Source organism: Neoarius graeffei, chromosome 22, assembly GCF_027579695.1.
Source record: "Neoarius graeffei isolate fNeoGra1 chromosome 22, fNeoGra1.pri, whole genome shotgun sequence".
In the NCBI taxonomy this organism is placed as follows: domain Eukaryota; kingdom Metazoa; phylum Chordata; class Actinopteri; order Siluriformes; family Ariidae; genus Neoarius; species Neoarius graeffei.
The window spans coordinates 43320237-43346958 of NC_083590.1; the positions used below are offsets into that span (position 1 = coordinate 43320237).

General features: G+C 41.3%; 1 protein-coding gene across 1 annotated transcript in view; it reads right to left on the bottom strand.

Annotated features, from left to right (window-relative positions):
- Positions 1-17710: 17710 nt before the first annotated feature.
- si:ch211-264f5.6 (carcinoembryonic antigen-related cell adhesion molecule 20) overlaps positions 17711-26722 on the bottom strand; it is a 68156-nt gene continuing 59144 nt past the window's right edge. The window contains exon 9 of the mRNA XM_060904825.1: positions 17711-19826. The gene's annotated coding sequence lies outside the window, so the exon portion shown is untranslated. The remainder of the gene's footprint in view (positions 19827-26722) is intronic.

Here is a 26722-nt window from a genome sequence, read left to right on the forward strand (position 1 = left end):
TAAAGAGAACACAGTTACACAAATGAGAAAAAAATATTATACTTGTTCATTTATTTATTGAGGAATAGTAAAACTTGCAGGAACAACAACAATAGTGTTTTGGGATTTATTAATCATAAAATTAAAATTATTGTTTCTCTCTGTGACATACTTGAATATAGTCAAATGTATCTAGTATTTTCTAAGATTATAATAAACCAAATATATAATTATTAAACATTTCTATACTTTTTTATATACTAATTTCAAGCATTATATAGTCTGGCTCTATTGTCAGATACATTTTCTAACTTTAAGCATTTATTTCCAGAAATAAACTAAATAATCTGCCTATGGAATAAGAAAATGTAATGCTTAAAATGAGTTAAAGCTGAATAACACATTTTAAGCTTTACAATCTTAAAATAACTTTAGGTAAAATTGCATATATTAAGGTATTTTCACTTGCTAAGTTACTGTATATGATTTTTTGCACTGTGGTTCTCAGGGTAGGGCAGTGAACGTTTCTGGGCTTGTATGCACATGCATACACTGTGTGTGTGTGTGTGTTTGTTTCATATAGGGAGCATGAGAACACCAAAATTCCTCTGCAAGTATTCAACTGAGAGCTTGTCCTGGCTTGCAGCCGTCTCAGAGAGACACACAGCTTTACAGGGAAAGAAAGTACTCCCCAGTGGCCTAATATTCACAACTATTCATTAGGAGGATTTGGCACACTAAATGCTAAATAAGAGCCACAGAACATATCACTTCTGGGGCTAGTTGACAAACAAATTTAATCTAATTTCCAGCCAGTTCTCCACTAGATACTTCTTAATCAAGGTTTGTACATTCTGTGCTCAAAAAAGTACTCATCTGTGAACTCTGCCATCCTGCACTACACTGAACCTGACGCTAAATCAATATGGCTTCATCCCTTATAGGAAGGACTGCGATTCATGAAAAGCATTGCAGTGTTGAAAAAATATGTTCCCTTTATCTCATCTGCAATAACACAACAGCTGTGCTTTCCTGGTTCATTTTTAGGTTTTAATAAGTGTCATGTTGATGGATATAACAGGCCACCTCGTTAGATTTTATCATGATGTATGCAATCTAATTTTAGCAGATATTTCAGGTATCTGGTGTGCGATATAAATAAATCAGTAACAAATGTACATATTTGAAATACATTTGCTTTTATTTTAGTTTTGTTGATATACAAAAGCAATGAAAGATGCTGGACAATTAAGCAATCTTGAGTCCTATCTCCTCCACCCACTTACCACCTGTATAATTTAATTTCATTTAAAAATGTCCAGGTGGTGCTTGAAAAACAATGTGGGCTTTATAGATAATTGGAGTAGTTTTGAGGGCAAGGCTGGCCTACTCGGAAAGGTGCTGCTCTCATTTCTTGCAGCATAGCTCATAGCTTGCAGCATGGCTGATCTCAGACCAGGCCTAGTTAACAATCCAGAACCACAGCCAGGGAGCAGATGAACTGACTGTCTGCTAACTGCATAGAGTCATCACTCAGATTCCACTATTTTGAGACTGTGTCTGTTCCCCAAGCTATACAAAAAAGTAGAAATACTCAGAGAGTTTGTTCTAGTAATCTAATTAATATGAAATTAGATCATACTGACTGTATAGCCACTACCAGCACCTTTGATCTAAAGGTAGGACTATTAAATATTAGATCTCTTACGTCTAAAGTGCTAATTATTAATGAACTTATTACTGATCAGGAATTTAATGTACAGTGCTTTACAGAAACGTGGATTAAACCAAATGAGTATGTAGCAGTAAATTAAGCTAGTCCTCCTGGATACAATTACAGTATATACACCAGCCTCATCTAACTGGCAGAGGAGGAGGCATCACAGTTATTTATAATGATTATCTCGGCGTGACACAAAAACCTGGTTATAAATTAAGCAATGTTTGCTTAATTTAAATGTTAATTTAAATGTAATTTAATGTTTGCTCTGTGGCTCTTATTTAGCATAAGCAAAGTAGTGTTTGAAGCTAGCATAACATATGTAGCTTCAAAAAAAAAAGTCTACTCCGTCAATTCCGTTACTTATTATTTACAGGCCCCCAAGGTCATATTCTGAGTTTTTTCTGAATTTGCGGATTTTATCTCAGACCTTGTTATTTACTTAGACAAAGCTTTAGTTGTTGGGGACTTTAATATTCCCTTCAATAATGCAGAAGACCCTCTGAAAACAATATTCGTGTCCCTTCTAGTTTCAGGAGGGGTTAATCAAAACGTCATAGGATCTACTCATAACGGTAGACACACTCTCGATCTAAGATTAACATTCGGGTTAAATATAGAAAATATAGTCACACTTCCACAGTCTGAAGTTACCTCAGATCATTATCTCATCTCATTCAAAATATGTTTGAGCAACAATATACAGTATGCACCTCACCACGCTACTGCAGCAAATGTACATTCATGTCAACATGCACAAAGTTTTATAAATATTCCCCCAGAGTTATCAACTTTGATTGGCTCACCATCAGATCCCACAGAACTTGATGAGGCAACTGAATGCTTCGAGTCAACATTCTGCTATACTTTAGATAATGTAGCTCCACTTAAAAGAAAAATGATTAGAGAAAAAAAACTAACACCTTGGTATAACGATTACACATGCACCTTAAAACAGACCACCCGAAAATTAGGACATAAATGGTGTCAAAGGAGAGCCTCCTGAAATATAAAAAAGCTCTTAGTGCTGCTAGGTCAGTGTATCTCTCCACACTAATAGAGGATAACAAAAATAATCCTCGATTTCTATTTAATACTAGGAAATGGACTAGGAAAATTAACTAGGAAAAAGACCACCAGAGACACATGAACACCTGCAATATGTAGTAGCAATGACTTCATGAATTTTTTTCAATGACAAAATCAAAAATATCCCCCAAAAAATTCAAACTACTTTGAGGCCAATTTTAAATTAAGGCCAGACAATTTAAGTCTTCTTTGTTCATCCTTTGCAAGTGATGACGACCACGGCTTCACATATCACTGGGAATTGTTGTTGGTACAAAGATAGCTGATCAGGCTTTAAAGTGTCGATTGCACTGAGGACAGTTGGTTGCAAGGGGTGAGCCAGACTGAGAGGTGGCACTGACTCTGCTCTTCTGCTGCTGGTGTGTCTGCTTCTGCTCCTCCACTCATCTCTCTTCATAGCCAGCTACTCCAAAATGGATCTGAGTGCTCCAGGCAGATCGGTCTTGTGCAGCTTACTCCCAGGAATCAGGATTGATCCTGCAACACTTAAGGGAAGCCTTCAGAGTGTTTTTGTAGCATTTCCTTTGTCCTCCATGAGAGTGCTTGCATTCTTTCAGCTTGTCATACAGCAGTCTCTTTGGGAGGCACTCATTGGCCATACGGCACACATGACCTGCCCATCTGAGTTGGGAGCACTTGAGCATTGGTGTGAATGCTCTCCATCTCAGCCCTCTGGAGGACCTCTGTATCTGGCACTCTGTCCTGCCATTTGATGTGCAGCAGATTTCTGAGTCATCTTATGTGGAATGAGTTCAGCTGCCTGGCATGCTGACTGTATACTGTCCTGGTTTCACAGGCATATAGCGGAGAGGGAATCAAAACTGCTCGGTACACTTTGAGCTTGGTTTGTAGGGTGATTCCTCTCCTTTCCCACACTTTGTCCTGGAGTCTCCCAAATGCAGAGCTGGCTCTAGCTATCTTGTAGGTGACCTCTTCATTGATGAGACATGACAGCATGCTGCCCAGATAGACAAATTTGTCTGCTGCTGTGAACTTTTGGCTATTGATTGTGATGCATGGCTTTATGTAGGGGGCTTGCAGGAGGTTGCTGATGCATCACTTTGGTCTTCTTGATGTTAATTGTAAGGCCAAAGTTATCACAGACTTTGGAAAACAGATCCAAGCTTTCCTGCATGTCAGACTATGTACTAGCATTTAGTGTGCAGTAGTCAGTGAAGAGAAAGTCACAGGCAGTAGCTTCCTGGACTTTGCTTTTGGCCTGCAGCCTTCGCAAGTTGAACAGTTTACCATCGGTTTGGTATCTGATACCTACTCCAATGTTGCCATCATGAAAAATGTCTGTTAGCATGGCTGAGAGCATCATGATGAAGAGCATGGGGGCCAGTACACAGCCTTGTTTGATGCTACTGGATACAGGGAATGGCTGTGAGTACTCTCCATCATCCTGCATACTTGCATGCTTGCCATCACGGAATTGCCTGACCAGTGAGATGAACTTTGCAGGGCAGCCAAACTTGGCCATGATCTTTCAGAGTCCTTTGTGGGAAAGGGTGTCAAAGGCCTTGGTCAGGTCCATGAAAGCGGTGTAGAGATCGATGTTTTGCTCGACACTTCTCTTGTAGCTGGTGTGCAGCAAAGATCATATCTACTGTACTGTGGCCCTGGTTGAATCCGCATTGACTTTCAGGTACCAAGCCTTGATCTAGGTGTTGATTCAGATTGTTTAACAGGATTCTGGCCAGAATCTTCCCCCCAATGGAGAGCAGTGAGATGTAGCAGTGAGGACTACTGAAGCATTTTTCAAGTCTTGCAGAAGTTTCTCTTGGTTTCACATAGACTGGAACAACTCAGTGAGTTTCCTGCTCAGTTATGGGCCACCAGAGGCATAGATTTCCACTGGAATCGAGTCTGCACCAGGTGCTTTGCTACTGGAAAGGTGCTTCACAGCTTTCTCCACTTCTTCTTCAGTAGGAAGTTCAGCAAGCAAGTGGTTGGTTGGAACCTGGAGCAGTCTTACAATCACTTTGTCATTGAAGGTGGATGGTTGATTGAGAACACTGTTGAAGTGTTCTGTCCAGTGCTCAAGGATCTTCACCTTGTCAGTGATCAGTGTGTTACCGTCAGCACTAAGAAGAGTGGATGATTCTGACAAAGTGGGTCCATAGATAGCCTTAAGAGCACAGTAGAAGTTCTTCATATCATGGCAATCAGTGAAAGACTGGATCTCGTCGGCCTTCTCACTTAGCCACTTGTCCTGCATTTGCCGTAGCTTGGACTGCACGGTCCGTCTGATGTTGCAGAACAAAGCTTTCTTGGATGCGGATGTAGGGTCATTAAGGTGGGCCCTGTGGAGATGATGCTTCTTATCCAGCACTGATTGGATGCGATCATTGTTGTTGTTGAACCAGTCCTGATGCTTTCAAGTGGTGGGACCCACCACTTCTAATGCAGTCATGTTGACAGCGTCATGAAAGAATACCCAGTCTGTCTCAACATCTTGCTAATAGAGACATAGGGGTTCCAGCTTGCTGTTGACTTCTTCAACCAGTGACTGCCTGACATGGTTGCACTTGAGCATGGAGACCTTGAGGCATTTAGGGACATTTTTCCCTGTAGTCTTCTGGGTGGCTGGATCCTGATGTTGAGCTTGGTAATCAGCAAGCAATGATCAATTCAACACTCTGCACCACACATGGCTTTGGTGACTCTGATGTCTTGCCTGTCCCTTTGCCTGACAATGATGTAATCTAGTAGATGCCATTGCTTAGAGTGAGGATGCATCCACGGCATCTTTTTAGAGTTTGGTAGGTAGAAGAACGAGTTGGTGATGAGAAGCTCATGTGCAGCATAGGTCTCCAGCAGAAGTAGCCCATTACTATTGCAGCTGCCCATGCCATTTTCCCCCAGCACTCCTTCCCAAGCCGTGTGATCTGTACCAACTTTGGTGTTGAAACCACCAAGTATGATTAGTTTATCGGCTCTGGGTACGGGTGAGATGGTCGCTTTCAGATCCTCGTAGAACCTCTCAATGACCTCATCAGGGTTGGTCATGGTCGGTGCATAAGCGCTGATCAGCAAGGCAAACTGCTTTCCTGAAAGTTGCAACTCATTAGGTTCACTCAAATCACAAAATGGGCTCAGGAATATTTCCAGAGAACATTATCTGTGAACACAATTCACCGTGCCATCCGTCATTGCCAGCTAAAACTCTATAGTTCAAAGAAGAAGCCGTATCTAAACATGATCCAGAAGCGCAGACGTCTTCTCTGGACCAAGGCTCTGGACTGTGGCAAAGTGGAAAACTGTTCTGTGGTCAGATGAATCAAAATTTGAAGTTCTTTATGGAAATCAGGGACACCGTGTCATTCGGACTAAAAAGGAGAAAGACGACCCAAGTTGTTATCAGCGCTCAGTTCAGAAGCCTGCATCTCTGATGGTATGGGGTTGCATTAGTGTGTGTGGCATGGGCAGCTTACACATCTGGAAAGACACCATCAATGCTGAAAGGTATATTCAGGTTCTAGAGCAACATATGCTCCCATCCAGATGACGTCTCTTTCAGGGAAGACCTTGCATTTTCCAACATGACAATGCCAAACCACATACTGCATCAATTACAGCATCATGGTTGCGTAGAAGAAGGGTCTGGGTACTGAACTGGCCAGCCTGCAGTCCAGATCTTTCACCCATAGAAAACATTTGGCGCATCATAAAACGGGAGATACGACAAAAAAGACCCAAGACAGTTGAGCAACTAGAATCCTACATTAGACAAGAATGGGTTAACATTCCTATCCCTAAACTTGAGCAACTTGTCTCCTCAGTCCCCAGACATTTACAGACTGTTGTAAAGAGAAAAGGGGATGTCTCACAGTGGTAAACATGGCCTTGTCCCAACTTTTTTGAGATGTGTTGTTGTCATGAAATTTAAAATCACTTAATTTTTCTCTTTAAATGATACATTTTCTCAGTTTAAACATTTGATATGTCATCTATGTTCTATTCTGAATAAAATATGGAATTTTGAAACTTCCACATCATTGCATTCCATTTTTATTTACAATTTGTACTTTGTCCCAACTTTTTTGGAATCGGGGTTCATCTCATCTCATCTCATCATCTCTAGCCGCTTTATCCTTCTACAGGGTCGCAGGCAAGCTGGAGCCTATCCCAGCTGACTACGGGCGAAAGGCGGGGTACACCCTGGACAAGTCGCCAGGTCATCACAGGGCTGACACATAGACACAGACAACCATTCACACTCACATTCACACCTACGGTCAATTTAGAGTCACCAGTTAACCTAACCTGCATGTCTTTGGACTGTGGGGGAAACCGGAGCACCCGGAGGAAACCCACGCGGACACGGGGAGAACATGCAAACTCCACACAGAAAGGCCCTCGCCGGCCCCGGGGCTCGAACCCAGGACCTTCTTGCTGTGAGGCGACAGCGCTAACCACTACACCACCGTGCTGCCCCGGAATCGGGGTTATATTACTAAAATAAGAAATATAATGTTACTACATGATGCAGAAAAACTAGTTCATGCTTTTGTTACCTCTAGGTTGGCTTATTGTAATACCTTACTGTCTGGATGTTCCAATAAGTGCATAAACAAGCTCCAGTTAGTTCAAAATGCAGCAGCAAGAGTCCTTGCTAGAACTAGAAGATATGAGCACATCACCCCTATCTTATTCACACTGCACTGGCTCCCAATCAGATTTTGCACTGATTATAAAATACTACTATTGACCTACAGTAGTGGTCAGAAGTTTACATACAGTGACATGAATGTCATCTTGAATATGAATGTCATAGCAATATTTGGGCTTTCACTGATTACTCTGAACTGTTCTTTTTCTGTGGCAGAATGATTGTACAGCATACATCTTTAAAAAATAAACTAGAATTCAGCACACAATTTTCTTTGGGTCAGGTGCAAACTTTAGTTAAGCTTGAAGGTGTAGGGGGCAGATTTTGTCAATTTTGGAACAGGGGGTTATTTCTTGGATAGCAGCCTCTTAGTCCATGGTGATATAAAACTCACCGAACTGTAGATAGTGATCCATCAGCTTCCAGTTCATGGCAAGGCTGTGCCATGGTGGTTCCTGACCATCCAAACCAATTTCCTTTCAGTGGAGAGTGATAGTTTGGGTTTTCTTGAAGCAAAGTGGCTTGGCAAAGTGACTACGCCTCCCAGTAACATGCATACAATTGTTTGAACTGATCTTGGGATCTGCAGTTGTTTAGAAATGGCTCTAAAAGACATTCCTGAGTTGTGTACATCTGCAATCCTCTTTCTCAGATCTGTGCTGAGCTCCTTGGACTTTCCCATTTTACTGTGTGTTGGTCAATCCAATGAGTGCTGTAAACAAATCCTTTTTATGTCGGCACAGAGAAGCTACCAACTGTAGTCAATCATAATCACTAACAGGAAGTTAAGAGCCCTTGGCCTTGGCAAGATAAGAGACATTTTGGAAGTCTCAGCACCTCTGAATTAATAATCAAAGTGAGTGTATGTAAATTTTTGACCCTGTGTAGATTTCAGAAAACCCCAAATAAATTAAAACTTGTGCACCAAATTCATATTTTTTTTCTGTTAAAGAAATATGTTGTACAATCATTTTGCCACAGAAAACGAACAGTTCAGATAAATTGAAAGCCCAATATTGCCATGACATTCATATCCAAGATAACGTTCATGTCACTGTATGTAAACTTCTGACCACAACTGTATAAAGCACTGAATGGTATCATGCAACAGTACCTGAGAGAACTTCTGGTTCTTTCTGACCTGCCATGGCTACTTAGATCAAAGGTGCAGGTTATCTGTTGGTACCTCAAATAATGAAAGCTACATCAGGGGGCAGAGCCTTTTCTTACAAAGCCCCAGTTATGGAACAGCCTTCCAAGTCGTGTTCAGGACTGAGACACAGTCTCAGTGTTTAAGTCTAGGTTGAAAACACATCTGTTTAGTCAAGCTTTTTGTTAATTTTTTATTAGGTAAAGGAGTAGATCTGGAGGATCCTTAGGCATAAAGTGTTTTGGTAAACTGGGATAAATGGATGCTGTCAACCCCCCAAACCACCACCACCACATGTTCACTTGGGTTCATTGACAGTGGACTGCTTTATGTCCCAGGACTCCCTCATGATTATTACCTTCTGGCTCTCCCTTTTAATTATGCTGTCATTATTAGTCTTGCTGAAGTCCCCACTTGTACTCAGTACAAAATGTATACTGTTCTTAACCATTAGGTGACACTGGGCATACCTAACAACCTGTGTTTTCTCTCTCACGCGCTCCCTTTCTCTCCCTCTGTCTATCCCTCTCTATTGATTTATATGTCAATCCTGAAACACCAGTGATGCTAATCTTTTCTGCTCCTCAGACCCGCCTGATCTATCCTGATGCCCTATGTCTGGCTGGAGTCTCATCATGTCGCTCCTGTGTGGAGGATGGCCCCATATGGATAGTCAAAAGATGCACTTAGAAGATGGCTCTGGACACTTGCAGTTTTGCTCTGATGGCTGAGGACTACAAATGAAATAACTTTAGGACTGCAGTTGTCATGAACAGTTTTGCACTCAAGTCTCCATCAATGAACAATTGATAACTTCAACAAAATAGATTTCATGTTAAAACTATAATGAATTTCCTGTTTGCATAATTGTATTTTATGACTATATAAGACACAGTTATAGAAGTGAGTTATTTATAAATCACGCTGTTATCACCCAAATGAGGGTGGATTCTGGTTCCTCTCAAAGTTTCTTCCTCGTGTTGTCTGAGGGAGTTTTTCCTTGCCTCCATCACCACAGGCTTGCTCATCAGGGATAAATAAATTTATTAGGGATAAAATTAGCTTATATTTTTAAAGTCTTTATTTTTTCTGTAAAGCTGCTTTGTGACAATGTCTTGTTAAAAGCACTATACAAATAAACTTAACTTGAATTTATAGTATTTGTACAGTTTTCTTTTGGTTCTAAAAAAAAAAAAAAGTCTAAATAATCCCACAAGGCTGACATCAGATCTGTGTGTGATAAAGCAATGAAATGTCATAATATGCAATATTTACCATTTTCTACAATTATAATTTATAGCCTTTTACAACTTGTTCAGATGTTTGTACAATCTGCATTTTCCACACAAAGGGCTTTCTTTTCTATGTAGTATGCCTGTATTACACTGATTCTCTATTTCAGTCAGTCAACACATGCATACATACATACAGATACATACATACAGTTTTCTACAGGAAGCGTGTGGACCTCTTCAAATATATAACAAGGTGCACCTCATTGGTGGATTCAAAAAGAGCAAAGGAAATGGGTATCAGATGTTTCAGATCTGCAGCAGCAAGTTTCTGAACTAATTACCTATGACACACACACACACACACACACACACACACACACACACACACACAAATGTAATCATAGGTTTCATAGTATTAATCAGTTGGAAGACAGGAATAACAAGTCTGATCCTGAGAAATGAATCTTCTCCTATTAAGGCTTACCCACACAGCAACAAACGCACTGGATACATTTTAAATGGAGATGGAAGAGGTGAGTGAAATGAAACCATTACAAAGCACTGAAAAGGCAAAAGATAAATATACAAAAGAGATGAAAGGTTGGTAAATAAGATAGAAGTGAGACATACTGTAGTAAGAAGGGGAAGCAGGGCTTGTGAGAACCACGTCACAGGTGAAGTGAGAACCTGATAGTCCACATTTTGTGCCCTGAGGGGGAGCTATGAGCAAAGCAGCCATACAATGTACTAAAAAACAAGCAAATGCAGGCAAATGAAAGACATGTATTTGCATGGGTACAGCAGAGTACACACACATTCACGCTCATGCATGCTCAAGGCAACACTCAAAACATGCCTTCAGCTCAAAGAGTTATTGTTCAGTGACAGCTACTTCGAGAATGTCAGTCAGTAATGTGGATCTTTATATGACACAGAAAGCCCCCTATCAGAGCCCAGTACATGTAGAGCACCAAGTTAAATGTATGGCCATGACATTCATGTGTTTTCCAGATTTATTCCCCCGTTGCTCTTATAATAAGCTCCACCCTGCTGTGAAGGCTTTCCATCATATTGAGTGGATTTGTGTTCATTCAGCTAGAAGAGCATTAGTGAGATCAGACACTGATGTTGGGATGTTGAGGTTCCAGTCCCAGTTCATCCCAAAGGTGTTCAGTGGGGTTGAGTTCAGTCAGGGCTCTGTGCAGGACACTCAAGTTCTTTACTCCAACCTAAACACACCATGTCTTCATGGAGCTCGCTTTGTGTACAGAGGCATCGTTCCAACAGGTTTGGGCGTCTTAGTTACAGTGAAGAGAAATTGTAATGTTACAGCAAACAAAGACATTCTATACAATTGTGTGCTTCCAAGTTTGTGGTAATAACTTAGGGAAGAACCACATATGGGCGTGATGGTTAGGGGTGCACATACTTTTGGCCATATAGTGTAGCAGTTCGGTCATGCTTATACAGTATGTGCCTGTGTCCCCTGAAGTGGTCTTCTGGTGACACATGCTTTGTTTAAGTGGTAATAACTTAGGGAACTTTTGTTTGTGGTAATAACTTAGGGAAGAACCACATATGGGTGTGATGGTCAGGGGTGCACATACTTAGGGAAGTATGTGCCTTCAGCAAACATTCCAACATTGTTACAAAATGACCAAGACAAAACCAAAAACAAACTGAATGTATCAGAGTGGCCATCACAAATCCCTGACCTGAATCCCAAAGAAAACTATGTGCCTTTGATTGCTTCCCTTTTCTCGATTGTGAGAGATAAGCTAGTCTGTGGATTTGTGGGCTTTGTCAGAAAATTCGCAGTGGCTGCTAACAACATTCCACCACTCACACCAATGAAGTTCATGGCGGACATCAGTACAAATTAACTAATCCTTAAACATGGCAATATTTCATGCCATGTTCAAGGATTAGTTTTTAACTATTGACTTGTAAGAGGAAAAAAAATTACCAGCTGGTTCACTGGTCAGATAAAAGAATTTAACTATTTGGCCATATTGATTGGCACTATGTATGGAGGGAATGGGTGTGGTAGTTTTATGTTTTTTTTTCTGGACTAGAGCCTGGGGACTTCAGAAAATAAATGGCATCATGAGGATTATCAGCAAGACCTCAGCAATGAAAGTTAAAGCTCTGATGCAACTGGTCTTCCAGCAGGACAGTGACCCTAAGCAAACATACCAACATTGTTACAAAATGACCAAGACAAAACCAAAAACAAACTGAATGTATCAGAGTGGCCATCACAAATCCCTGACCTGAATCCCAAAGAAAATTAGTGGACTGAATTTAGTGAAAAGCATATCTGAGCAAGGAGGCCCACAAATCTGACTGATATACACCAGTTCTGTCAGGAGGAATGAGCAAAAATCTTGGGAAATTATTGTAAGCAGCTTGTGTCAGGCTACCTTTAAGGCCACGGTTCTCAAAGTTTGGGGTGTGCCCCACTAGATATAGACAAGTAGGATGTGATGAAGGGGGGGGGGGGGGGGGGGGATTTTTGTGCATATCTTTAGTAACACAGTTATTGATAATAAAAATCATACACTCAAACCAAACAAAAACTTCACACACACACACACACACACACACACACACACACACACACACACACACACACACAAAGGAGTCATTAATACATATAAATTCAAACATCATCAGATCCAGGGGGTCAGGAGTAAAATTTAACGTGGAACCATACAATGCACATCAACAAAAATGCCAACATAAATTAGTGTGAATTTGAACAAGATGAAACATGAAATAAAAAACTGCAGTTGCGGTTAAAGGAATTCTGAAAGTCACACTTCCTGTGCCCTTGCTATCAGTGTACGAAAAATACACTCACTACGGCAGAATCTATGGCCAGGTCACATGTAGCTTCAACCATAGGTCAGCAGATTTTAAGCAGATAGCTCCATATAATGTACATATGATCAAACATATGACTGTGTTTACATACTACTGTGTTTAATGCCATGTACACACGTAGCCGGGTATTTTTAAAACCGAACATTTTCCCCCCCTCCGTTTATAAAAATGTTTTATCCACACCACCTCGTCTTCGAAAAAAATCCCTTCCACACATAACCGAACATCTGCGTTTTCAATCACATTCATAAGCATTCCAAACCTGTAGATGGCATTATTTCCCCAAATCCTACCCCCTAATCACATCGCCTGTGCTCCTGGAGCAGTAGTTGGGCTTCTAAAATTAAACATGTAAATAGCACCTGCACAATAATTAACGCTTTCAAGGCACTACTCCGATCCATTACTCTTTAGCTAGCCGCACACTACACCGATTTTCAGCGTACCGAGCCAAATGAAGTCGCGAGTCAGGCGTAAAGACTAGTTTTCGATGGTACCGACTCATCTCACAGCCGATTCGAAAAACTAATCGGGAGCCAGACTGATCGTCGAGAGTCGCTAGCAATAGCCAATCATATCTTTCGCATATAACACGTGACATCATTAAACACAATTTCTAGCGCGAGAAATACGTGTTGGTAGCACCTAATGCAGGTATATACTGTAATTCCATAGGCTGAAGCTTTATCCATAGACACAGTGGGCTGGAAAGCCACTCTGCTCAAGTTGTGTGGCTGAATTCCAAATCGCTTTAACTCCCCTATATAAGTGCACTATTTAAGGTTGGGAATAATAGCTCATGCAGCCTAGATAGTGTGCTACATATTCCATGTTGTGTCATTTGTAATTCAGCCTGTAGCATCTTCAAGTGTTGGATTTAACAGTAACTATATCCAATAGCCAATCACAAAGCTATTAAGATGTCACGTGTCGCTTCAATCGCGACTGCACTCGTCAACAGTCGGGGGATATGTGCGTGCCCTGTCGGGAGTCGGCTCTGAAATGGGTCGGTTCGGTACCGCGTGGATCGCCGTGGTGTGCGGCTAGCTTAAGTCCATGCTTAATCTGGCTTCTGCAGTAAACAAAGGTCGCACGTTTGACGTCAGGGCAGATTTGTTGTCATTTTTTTGGCGCAGATTGTGACATTCTAAAACGCAAACCTCCGGTTATCTCTGTCCACACGAAAAGGCATACACGGAGTTTTCAAAAATCTTCACTTTGCCCGGAGTTTTTTTAAATATACGTTTTTGATGTGTTTTCATGTGGATGACAGGCCAAAACGTAGAAAAATATCTTCGATTTAGCAGATACCCGGCTACGTGTGGACGGGGTCTAAGACACCATTAAAAGTGGTGTCTTAAATTTTCCCATATGTTGTATGCATCAAGTAAAAAGAACAATATGGCTCTATTCATTGTCATACTTCACTTTATAACTATGTTGAAGGTGCATCTCATCTCCTCTGGTAAGTGGAGGGGTGAAAAAGAGCCTCGTTTTTGAGGCCAGAATGAACCAGAGGATTTGGACCAGGAAACATGTATAGCTTAAATTTTATATTTATTAAATACTTGCTGGGTGGCACGGTGGTGTAGTGGTTAGCGCTGTCGCCTCACAGCAAGAAGGTCCGGGTTCAAGCCCTGTGGCTGGCGAGGGCCTTTCTGTGCGGAGTTTGCATGTTCTCCCCATGTCCATGTGGGTTTCCTCCGGTTTCCCCCACAGTCCAAAGACATGCAGGTTAGGTTAACTGGTGACTCTAAATTGACTGTGAGTGTGAATGGTTGTCTGTGTTTTTGTGTCAGCCCTGTGATGACCTGGTGACTGGTCCAGGGTGTACCCTGCCTTACGCCCGTAGTCAGCTGGGATAGGTTCCAGCTTGCCTGTGACCCTGTAGAACAGGATAAAGTGGCTAGAGATAATGAGAGGAGATGAATACTTGCTTATATTCAAGTACAGTGTTGCAAAATCACTCCATTGTCCTTATACTTGCTTGAGTCACCCTTAAAAAGAGTCTGTCTTAAAGGATCTGCCCTGTTGACATAAGGCAAAACATCCTGCTTGACTGGTTATTTCCAAAGACAGTCTCTGCAATTTTACAGCAGTGCAACAACAATTTATAATAGACATGAATACATAAAAAGATGCATATCTGAGTTCATGAAAAATTAATGTCAGTCTATAACTGCAGAATTTACATATCATTTGAGAAAGAAGTAAAAGAACAGGTTTGATTTCTACAATACTGCCAGTGTATCATCTTAACCATTAGTGACAGAGATGACTGTAGCCTATGCTGAGGGTAAACTGTGGTTATTGTTGCTGTAACAAATCAGACTGATGAGACTGCAGTGGTTTACATGACCTCATTTTCTTCATGTCTTCATTTTCACTTGCTGATAATTATTTATACAGAGCAATCAGGATACCTTCTCAGTAAACTACTGAGGTTTTTAAGCTGTGGAAAAACATGGGTGTGTTGGCTATAAAGCAGCAGGAGGAGAAAAGCAAGGTGCTACCTCCAACAAACGTCCTGTTCTCCACACTGTCTTCTTCTACTGTAGACTATAGAGAATATGGCATTACTTAATTTTGCATTGCAGTTGGCATAGAATCAGTGAAACACTGCTGTGTCTGACTTGCTCCTTATTCACCATATAGTGCACAGTTTGGGATGGCACCATTTAATAGTGCTGTCCAAATTCTCAGTGGATTATTTATATTCCCTGAATATTTAATTATATCCATAATGCACTGTAAATCCTCTACTTCTGCAGGACCACAGTGGTTAAAAATTGATTAGGTTAGATACTAGACCAACCAACTGTGTATATAAATGTAAATAAAAAAAATCTTGTTTAATGATAAGTTACTTAAACAAAAGGTACTTGACAGTGGTGTATTTAATAAAGAAAAGCACTTTTTATATTTCTTTCAAGTTGTTCATGCAACCATGGGTCACATGGTTTATGGATATGATATGTCTTTCACTGCCCCTGTATAATGCTTGAATGTATATCGTAATTAGTGAGCAGGAATTAGGGATATGGCAATGCCTATTTTCATAGGATTATGAAACTGTCAATAAAGGTTAGAAAAGGCAACAAGGCTCTCTCTCTCTCTCAACCAGTATGCCACACAACAGTATGTGGATTAATCAATCAGAGTATATAAACAAGCACCACCCTGCCTCTCAGTGGATCTCAGTTAACATCTCTTCATTCAAATGAATTCAAAAGAAGTAAAAGAACAATTATTGTAGAAATTGGTTTCTACAAAACTGGTAGTGTATCATCTCAATGCATCATCTTAACCACTAGTGACTGCTACAGTTGTCTCTTATGCTGAGGGCAAGCTGTGGTTATTATTGCTGTAACAGATCTCTTGAGACTGGAGCAATTTATATAGATATCACCGAAGCCTTCTCTGTAAAGGTAGAAAAGTTACACAAAAGCACTGTGTTGCTTAATGTATGGTATTCTAAATTACAGCAAAATTACCGCATATACACTGCAAAAAATTGAAAAGTAATTCATCTCATCTCCTCTAGCCGCTTTATCCTGTTCTACAGGGTCACAGGCAAGCTGAAGCCTATCCCAGCTGACTACGGGCGAAAGCCAGGGTACACCCTGGACAAGTCGCCAGGTCATCACAGGGCTGACACATAGACACAGACAACCATTCACACTCACATTCACGGTCAATTTAAAGTCACCAGTTAACCTAACCTGCATGTCTTTGGACTGTGGGGGAAACCGGAGCACCCGGAGGAAACCCATGCGGACACGGGGAGAACATGCAAACTCCGCACAGAAAGGCCCTCGCCGGCCACGGGGCTTGAACCCAGGACCTTCTTGCTGTGAGGCGACAGCGCAAACCACTACACCACCGTGCCGCCCTGAAAAGTAATTTTCTCCGCAAATTCAGTTAATGCTAGTGATTACTTAATACTTAAAATTACTTAATACTCTTGCTGCATGGGCAGATATTTTTACTTGATAAGACATCTTAGAATAAGTTGGTTGCAATCTATAGCTAGGTTTAATAATCTCAGAACTGGTGCCTTCTATTCTTCTAATAGGAAATGCTAGATTGTTTAAACTATTTTCAAGATATTTTCACTTGCCAAGATATAATTTTTTGCAGTGTAAGAGCAGCTTACATGATCATCACAATCAGGATTTCATCCATCCAATGATCCATTATCTGTAACCGCTTATCCTGTGCAGGGTTGCGGGCAAACTGGAGCCTACCCCAGCTGACTATGGGTGAGAGGTGGGGTACACCCTGCACAAGTTGCCAGGTCATCGGAGGGCTGACACATAGAGACAAACAACCATTCACACTCACACCTACAGTCAATTTAGAGTCACCAATTAGCCTAACCTGCATGTCTTTGGACTGTGGGAGAAACCAAAGCACCCAGAGGAAACCCACACAGACATGGGAAGAACATGAAAAGGCCCCCCACACAGAAAGGCCCCCCATCGGCCGCTGGACTAGAACCCAGAACCTTCTTGCTGTGAGGCAACAGTGCTAACCACTACACCAATATGCTGCCCAATCAGGATTCCTTCTCAGTTTTTTGGTTTTGAAGGAAGGCAAAGAATGTGTGTGAGCAAGGAGTTTAAACAAACTTACAAAAAAAAGCATTTAAAAATAACAGATAAATGATAAGGACAGTAGAGTTTAAAGAGTACATCAGTGCACTAGAGTTTAAGTAAGATACTAATATACATATTTTGTAAACACTGCAAAACCATTTATAGCTAAATATAAAATATTATAAATCTATAAATTACCCAAATCTATCCCAATCTATAAATTACCCAAATCAAAGCTGGACTATGATGCTCAAATATATAAGAGGCCTGATGCACTGCTATCAAAAGTATAAATGGAATCTTTTAAGGTAAAAGATTCCATTTGGGCTTTTTCTCAAGACAGAATATTTCTTTCTTTATTATTTTCCTTAATAATGTTTCTGGAAGCATGAGTTGTTTACACCCCTTCAAATAATAAAATGCAATATGGCATGTAAATAAAATGTAATCATTAATTTATTTATTTTCCAATTTTAATACACAAAACATTAATACTATAGAGTATATACTTTTTTATTTATCCAACTTTTACTTTCAAATTACAGCCAAATTTATCAGATCAAACTGATCCTTTGGCCTGGGAAAAATAACTGTGAAAGTCACAGGTCACTCTATATACCAGAAGTAGGCAATTATAAGGTCCAAGTTAACATTGCTGGCACAGAGCAAAATTTCACTGCTAGAAAAAAAAAGAAAATTAGGATTTAATTTAAAAACCCAGAATAATCAACATACATGGGCATGATTTTCAGAACAGAAAGCAGGTCTGTCTCAAGAAAACTACCTGCTCATTTTCAATGGAACATGAACACACACACACACACACACACACACACACACACACACACACAATATTAGTGTCCGCAATTTAAACTCATTGCCAAGATAACATCATTGTGCTTGTTTTTTTTTTTTTTTAAACCCTGGCTTTTAAAGAAACCAGACATCTCACTTAATCTAAACCTAAAACAATTCAGAACTATTTAGCGTGCTTATTACAAAAATTCAAAACAAAATTTTTTGGAGGAGAGTCAAATCTTTCCATCAAAGCCTCCAGTCAGTACTAGTGTCCGCACTGACTAGTCGATTGACTGGTTGTATTAACTGGTTGCCGTTGCAGGGATGTCGATTAGTTGGGTGGTGGTGGTGGTGGGGGAAACAGTAAAGATGATGCAGGTAAATTTACTTTGGTGTCAGAATAGATGACTAAGTCAGAAGTCAGTTCTGCAGTCATCTGCACATGACTTTTCTGGGAAAAGCTTTAATTGACCATTAACACATTGATATCACTTTGCCTAGACAGGTGGAGAGGTGTTTAGATCATCAGTATTTTTTGCATTTCACTCACTGCCAAGTTTTACTTGTGTGAGTTGAGGTAGCACTACATCAGCAAGATGCATTCGAAAACAGATTATTCAAAATGGATAGCCCATTCTGAATGAACATTTATCTAAACCTCAAAAACAGGTTCTGGCTTTAGTTGTCTTATTGAGAAGATGAGAGAAAACACGCATCCTTGCTACATTACATATTAGGATTCATCTTATTGGTTGCACTTTGAAATGGTGAGTGCAAACTGGGCCTGAGTTGAATTTGAGTGCAGTGGCAGGGTGTCAAATCCAGAGAAACAATGGCTTCACTGGCACAAAGCTGTTTTGATACTGATCATCTGTAGAAAGCCTTAGTTTAGAGTCAGATCAACAGCACATGCCAGCTCAAAGAGGCTGAGCTATAAGGAATTAATCAAGTTTTCAGCTGTGCCACCAGTTGGTCCATAATGGCATATTTTAAGAACTGGTGGGTTCTTAAATAGTGCAATATAATACACAGATTTATTATTTTGCACATTTATTACATTGAATTATTTATTTTAATCATTAACAAGCTTAAAACCATTTTAATCATTGTAGCAATTAGGAGTTGGGCAACCCCTAGTGAATACAAACAAAAATCTAATTTTTACTTCTTTTATGCTTTTACTCACACGTCAGATCTTGACATACATCATATTAAAAAGACCACAAGATGAGAGAATTATATTGAGAACATGGTGGACCTACAGGTGTAAATAACTGACACTAAGCCCTGCGTTGTCACTGCCTTTTGCCAGCGATGGATATTTGGGTGCTTCTGGGCACAGATTTTCAATTTTATGTTGCCTTCCAAGCTTGGGACTGCGAAGCTTCTTAAGAATCATTATGGATGAGCAGTGGAACAAAGTTATTTCACTGCAGTCTGTTTCATCTCAGGTCTAGATAGAGTGAATGAATGAAAACAGTGTAAATTTTCTCTTCAGTGAGCAGTAAGGGACAGCAAGATCAAAATATCGTGGGAAGAAGGGCAAATTTCAGTGCTGGGTTTCCTGGGCCACCAGACAGGAATTGAGTGGGCATTAACAAGCTCTGTGGATTGAGGTTGAAACATGATGTGGGGGAAGAGAGAGGGCCAGCCCTAAAGGTGTGTTCCACTGATGAGGGCAGTTCTCCCAGCTGCCCAGTAGAATCATCTTGTCGGTAAAAAAGACAAAATGACTGAAGAATTGTTCTAGCAGATCCTGAAAAGTGAAAGAAAACAAGATTGGTAGCATACAACAATCTAAACAACTAAATATTTATAAAATACACACAGAGTTGCCAGGATATTAGATCTCCCTGTATTGTTTGGCCATTGTATCAGGTACACTGAACATATGAGTACATTTTGCAGGTATATGAGTACACTCAATGACTGGAACCATTCTGTTGCTATGCACAATTTATTGCTCCCAACTATTAACTGCTGACCAGATATTAATTTGGTTGTGGACCAGTAATACTGACAGAGTGGTAAGTGTTGTGCTAGAATGTGTGTATCAGAAGGGTATTAAAAAGCTTATTTAAAACAGCCTTGATTGATTTAGTGGAACAGGTCGATCCAGGCTCAGTGTGTTCCATTAAAGGGTACGTGTAGAGCATTTAAACATGATCAATATCAATAGTAGAAGAATTATAATAATGCACACAAATACAGCCATCTGATTAGCTATCATATAGCTTTAAGTGCTTAAAAGTCCTTAAGGGCCATTCCACGTCAATTCAACCGGGGCCCGCGCACGTAGGTCTCAAAAAATTCTGAAAAAAAAAAAAATCACCAGATGTACCCATGTTACCTAGGAGAAACACTGTAAATTTATTTGAATGTAAGATGTATACTTTCCATGTTACAGCCAGTTTTACTGGGGGAGGGGGGTGTCAATTTTGTTCAGGCTCTTTTTTTTTTTTGGTCAAAGTTCACAAGCCCATAGCTCAAGAACTAAACCATATAGGAGGCTCAAATTTTGCATGCTGGTACATAAATAGGAATAGTATGTAGCAAAACTGTCATTTTGGGTCTGGATGATCTGGCATTGTCATAGCACTCCCTCAAAGATGATCAAAATTTTATTGGAGTTTTTGGCTGTGCTCCGTTTAGGCCTTCAGAAGACATTTTTACCTAACATAGGCTCTTGATTTTTTTCCCTTATTGAGATAAGTAGAAACACTCTCAAAAAAAGCAATAAACAGAAAGGAAACTCCATCAGTGTTTGAACAGAAGACCTCACAAGTCTGACAAATCATTTTGAATGTCATTTTCAGAGCACTGTAACACCTTGTGGGAATGTGCGCAGATTTTTAAAATGTTTTTTTCTTTATTCTCCATGATCCCTTCTTTTTAAAAACACCAATTTGGCTTGTCTTACTCGAATCTTTCTTTTTTTATTTTCCACCTTGAACATGGGCAAAATGCACCATTGAGACCAATACGTTTTCTATAACATTAATGTAAAGAGTAAATAACCAAAGGCCAATTTTGCCCTGACATGATCACCTGAGAGTGCCTGTGCAGGGGTGGAGGTATCCTTTTCAATTTCAATGATTCAGTGATTTTAGGGGCACCTGTGGTTACTCTCATCCGTCCACAAAACATTTTTCCAATAGCCTACTGGCTTGTCCACGTGATCTTTAGCAAACTGCAGATGAGCAGCAATGTTCTTTTTGGAGAGCAGTGGCAACCCTGCCATGCACACCATTGCTGTTCAGTGTTCTCCTGATGGTGGACTCATGAACATTAACATTAGCCAATGTGAGAGAGGCCTTCAGTTGCTTAGAAGTTACCCTGGGGGTCCTTTGTGACCTTGCCGACTATTACACACCTTGTTCTTGGAGGGATCTTTGTTGGTTGACCACTCCAGGGGAGGGTAACAACGGTCTTGAATTTCCTCCATTTGTACACAATCTGTCTGACTGTAGATTGGTAGAGTCCAAACTCTTTAGAAATGGTTTTGTAACCTTTTCCAGCCTGATGAGCATCAACAATGCTTTTTCTGAGATCCTCAGAAATCTCTTTTGTTTGTGCCATGATACACTTCCACAAACGTGTTGTGAAGATCAGACTTTGATAGATCTCTGTTCTTTAAATAAAACAGGGTGCCTACTCACACCTGATTGTCATCCCATTGATTGAAAACACCTGACAAATGTCACCTTCAAATTAACTGCTAATCCTTGAGGTTCACTAGCCTGGGCCCACCCATCCTAAGCGTGACGCAACACGAGGGCCTGTTCTGAGCTTAGTCTGGCCAGGCAGGCTATCTACAGCATTTCCAAGCTCCCGAAAAATCGGGAACCAATCAACTTTGAGCATCTCCAACGGCCCTGGGTAGAGGCATGTTCAAGGCAGTGACGTAGTAGAACTGCGACCGGAAGCCATAGATTGTTTACAGAATCTATGCCGGAAGCGCTTCATTCACATCACGAACATGGAGCAGTGGCAAGCCTTTAACACAGCGGTAGATGCTGTATTGAAAGCATTCAACAGGAAGTTCTCATTGAAAACGGAGCAAAGAGCAGCCCTGGAGGTATTTATCTTCTTCCTGTTACTCAAGCAGTTTCTGTCACGTCACATACGTCAGAGGAAAGAGTGATGTGATTGGTTTAAGCTTCGTCACAGCCTTTTCTGGCTTCGACCAGTAGCAAACTGAGGCATTTCAGGGAGGCGGGTCAACCACGGGCTCTGGGAAACGGTTTGGCTTAATAGCTTGGCCAGACCAAATGCTCGGAGAGCTTTGAAGTCGTGTTAGCCAGGCTAGAGGTTCACATACTTTTGCCACTCACAGATATGTCATATTGGATCATTTTCCTCAATAAATAAATGAGCAAGTATAATATTTTTGTCTCATTTGTTTAACTGGGTTCTCTTTATCTACTTTGAGGACTTGTGTGAAAATCTGATATTTTACGTCATATTTACACACACACACACACACACACACACACACACACACACACACACACACACACACACACACACTCTCTCTCTTGGGATTTCAGTAATTTCTTTGAACTTTTTCTGTGGCAGAATGTACAACATACATCTTTATAAAAAAATACTACAACCCCGATTCCAAAAAAGTTGGGACAAAGTACAAATTGTAAATAAAAATGGAATGCAATGATGTGGAAGTTTCAAAATTCCATATTTTATTCAGAATAGAACATAGACAACATATCAAATGTTTAAATTGAGAAAATGTATCATTTAAAGAGAAAAATTAGGTGATTTTAAATTTCATGACAACAACACATCTCAAAAAAGTTGGGACAAGACCATGTTTACCACTGTGAGACATCCCCTTTTCTCTTTACAACAGTCTGTAAACGTCTGGGGACTGAGGAGACAAGTTGTTCAAGTTTAGGGATAGGAATGTTAACCCATTCTTGTCTAATGTAGGATTCTTGTTGCTCAACTGTCTTAGGTCTTTTTTGTCGTATCTTCCGTTTTATGATGCGCCAAATGTTTTCTATGGGTGAAAGATCTGGACTGCAGGCTGGCCAGTTCAGTACCCGGACCCTTCTTCTATGCAGCCATGATGCTGTAATCGATGCAGTATGTGGTTTGGCATTGTCATGTTGGAAAATGCAAGGTCTTCCCTGAAAGAGACGTCGTCTGGATGGGAGCATATGTTGCTCTAGAACAGGGGTGGGCAATTATTTTTTTCCATGGGGCCACATGAGAAACAGAAAATTTTGTGGAGGGCCGGACCAAAAGGCTGAACTAAATTCTGCACAATATTAATTGTATTTCTTTATATAAAGCAGTAAATAACATTGTTTTTACAAGCTGCTAAGACTGGTAAGAGTATGGAAAAAACGAGGTTGCCTTACAAAAAATGTAATTTATTCAATCAAATTTCCTAAAACAATGGTTAACAAAATGTGAACGTTTGTACCAATTTTTTTTTCAGTCACATTCACCCCAAAACACAATAAAGACATCACAATACTGTCTTTCTACTCCAAACATCAAGCAAGATACATCATATTATAATAATGATGCCTACATTTGTAGTCTAATCACCTCATTTGGTGTTTTTCAGTTTTTTATTTGTTCAGTGAAAGAAATCTAGTCTCTGTTGGTCTTTAACGAGTGCATCAGAGTCAGGTTGAATGTCTGAGGTGGAGATGCAACGCACAGCTGACAGATGATGATCAGTCGATTCGGTGTACAGTAGGTATCAGATCTACAGATCAGCTCGGGCTCCGGCGCCTGCTGGTGACGTCACACTATGTGATTGGCTGGACCGTTTGAAGGATGACGTAAAAGTTTGTGGTTGGTCTGGACAAATTACGGAAGTAGTTATCACGGGATTAGGTTTCGTGGGATTTCATGTCATGTTCATGTCGCGCGCATTGTGTTTTTGTTGAACACAACTTCAAAATAAAAGCAATGCACATTCAGTCCATGCATGAGGTAAAATTAGAAAATACGTTTATTTTGTAATTTCTAATTAACCTTACGCGGGCCGGTCAGAATGAACCAAAGGGCCGGATGCGGCCCGCGGGCCGGAAAATGCCCAGGTCTGGTCTAGAACCTGGATATACCTTTCAGCATTGATGGTGTCTTTCCAGATGTGTAAGCTGCCCATGCCACACGCACTAATGCAACCCCATACCATCAGAGATGCAGGCTTCTGAACTGAGCGCTGATAACTTGGGTCATCCTTCTCCTCTTTAGTCCGAATGACACGGCGTCCCTGATTTCCATAAAGAACTTCAAATTTTGATTCGTCTGACCACAGAACAGTTTTCCACTTTGCCACAGTCCATTTTAAATGAGCCTTGGCCCAGAGAAGACGTCTGCGCTTCTGGATCACGTTTAGATACGGCTTCTTCTTTGAACTATAGAGTTTTAGCTGGCAACGGCGGATGGCATGGTGAATTGTGTTCACAGATAATGTTCTCTGGAAATATTCCTGAGCCCATTTTGTGATTTCCAATACAGAAGCATGCCTGTATGTGATGCAGTGCCATCTAAGGGCCCGAAGATCACGGGCACCCAGTATGGTTTTCCGGCCTTGACCCTTACGCACAGAGATTCTTCCAGATTCTCTGAATCTTTTGATTATATTATGCACTGTAGATGATGATATGTTCAAACTCTTTGCAGTTTTACACTGTCGAACTCCTTTCTGATATTGCTCCACTATTTGTCAGTGCAGAATTAGGGGGATTGGTGATCCTCTTCCCATCTTTACTTCTGAGAGCCGCTGCCACTCCAAGATGCTCTTTTTATACCCAGTCATGTTAATGACCTATTGCCAATTGACCTAATGAGTTGCAATTTGGTCCTCCAGCTGTTCCTTTTTTGTCCCTTTAACTTTTCCAGCCTCTTATTGCCCCTGTCCCAACTTTTTTGAGATGTGTTGCTGTCATGAAATTTCAAATGAGCCAATATTTGGCATGAAATTTCAAAATGTCTCACTTTCGACATTTGATATGTTGTCTATGTTCTATTGTGAATACAATATCAGTTTTTGAGATTTGTAAATTATTGCATTCCGTTTTTATTTACAATTTGTACTTTGTCCCAACTTTTTTGGAATCGGGGTTGTAGAATTTGGTGCACAAGTTTTAATTTTCTTTGGGTTTTCTGAAATCAACACAAGGTCAAAAATATATAATATTTGGGTAAAATATCGCTGTAGCGCTTGCAAGGTGTGGGTGGAGCACAGAGGACGGCAGGACAACGCTTAGAGGCAGAGAAGGCTATTTATTAAACAACTTTTCAGTCTAAATGCGGCGTAAGCCCACATACACACACACACACACACACACACACTCTGCTTCTGGTCCCGGGTTGCGCTCCCTCTGCTCTCCCACTGCCTCCTTAAATAGGGAGCGGTTACTGGGAAAACACACAAAACACAGGTTAACTACCGTCAGGTGTAGCGATTCTGCCACTCACCTTCCCTGGCTCCGCCCTCCTGTCACAGACCGGCGCTTGACCACGCCCCCGCTGCCACATACCCCCACCGCCCGACTCAGGCCGGGCGCCCGTCCGGCCTGCAGCCAACTCCCCCCTCCTTGACGGGAGAGGAAGTCCGCCACGACCATCTGCGCCCCCGGCCTGTGGACCACCTTGAAGTTGAAGGGTTAGAGTGCCAGATACCAACGGGTGATCCGCGCGTTGGCATCCTTCATGCGGTGGAGCCACTGGAGGGGTGCGTGGTCCGAACAGAGGGTGAAAGGGCGCCCCAGCAAGTAGTAACAGAGGGCGAGGACCGCCCACTTGATCGCCAGGCATTCCTTTTCAATCGTGCTGTAGTGCCCCTCACGCACTTACAGCTTCCGACTGATGTATAGGACCGGGCAATCTTCCCCCTCCACCTGCTGGGACAAAATGGCCCCCAGCCCTCTGTTCAACGCATTCGTCTGTAACATAAAAGGGAGAGAGAAGTCAGGGGAGTGTAAAAGTGGCCCCCCACACAGTGCAGCCTTTACCTCAGAGAAGGCCCGCTGCTGTCTTATTAAATTGGGGACGCACCTGCCCGTTGCCCAAGTGGAAACCCAGATACCGTACTTCCACCCGCCCAATTGCACACTTCTTTGGGTTGGCAGTGAGTCCCACCCACCTCAGCGACCTAAGGACGGCCCTCAGGTGTTGCACGTGCCGCTGCCAGTCATTACTATAAATGATAACATCGTCTAGATAAGCGGCCGCATAGGTGGCGTGGGGCTGGAGGACCCTGTCCATCAGCCGCTGAAACGTAGCGGGCGCCCCAAACAGCCCAAACGGAAGTGTGACAAACTGGTGTAAGCCGAACGGTGTGGAAAAGGCCGTTTTCTCCCGGGATAATGGAGTCAAGGGGATCTGCCAATATCCCTTCGTCAAATCCAGTGTCGAGTAAAAGTGAGCCGTGCCTAGTCGATCGAGCAGCTCATCAATACGAGGCATTGGGTACGCGTCGAATTTAGACACCATGTTGACTTTTCTATAGTCCACACAGAACCGGACCGAGCCGTCGGCCTTGGGAACCAAGACCACCGGGCTGCTCCAGTCACTGTGGGACTCCTCGACGATGCCCATTTCGAGCATGGCCTGAAGTTCTTCCCGAACCACCTTTTTTTTGTGTTCGGGTAGTCTATAAGGGCA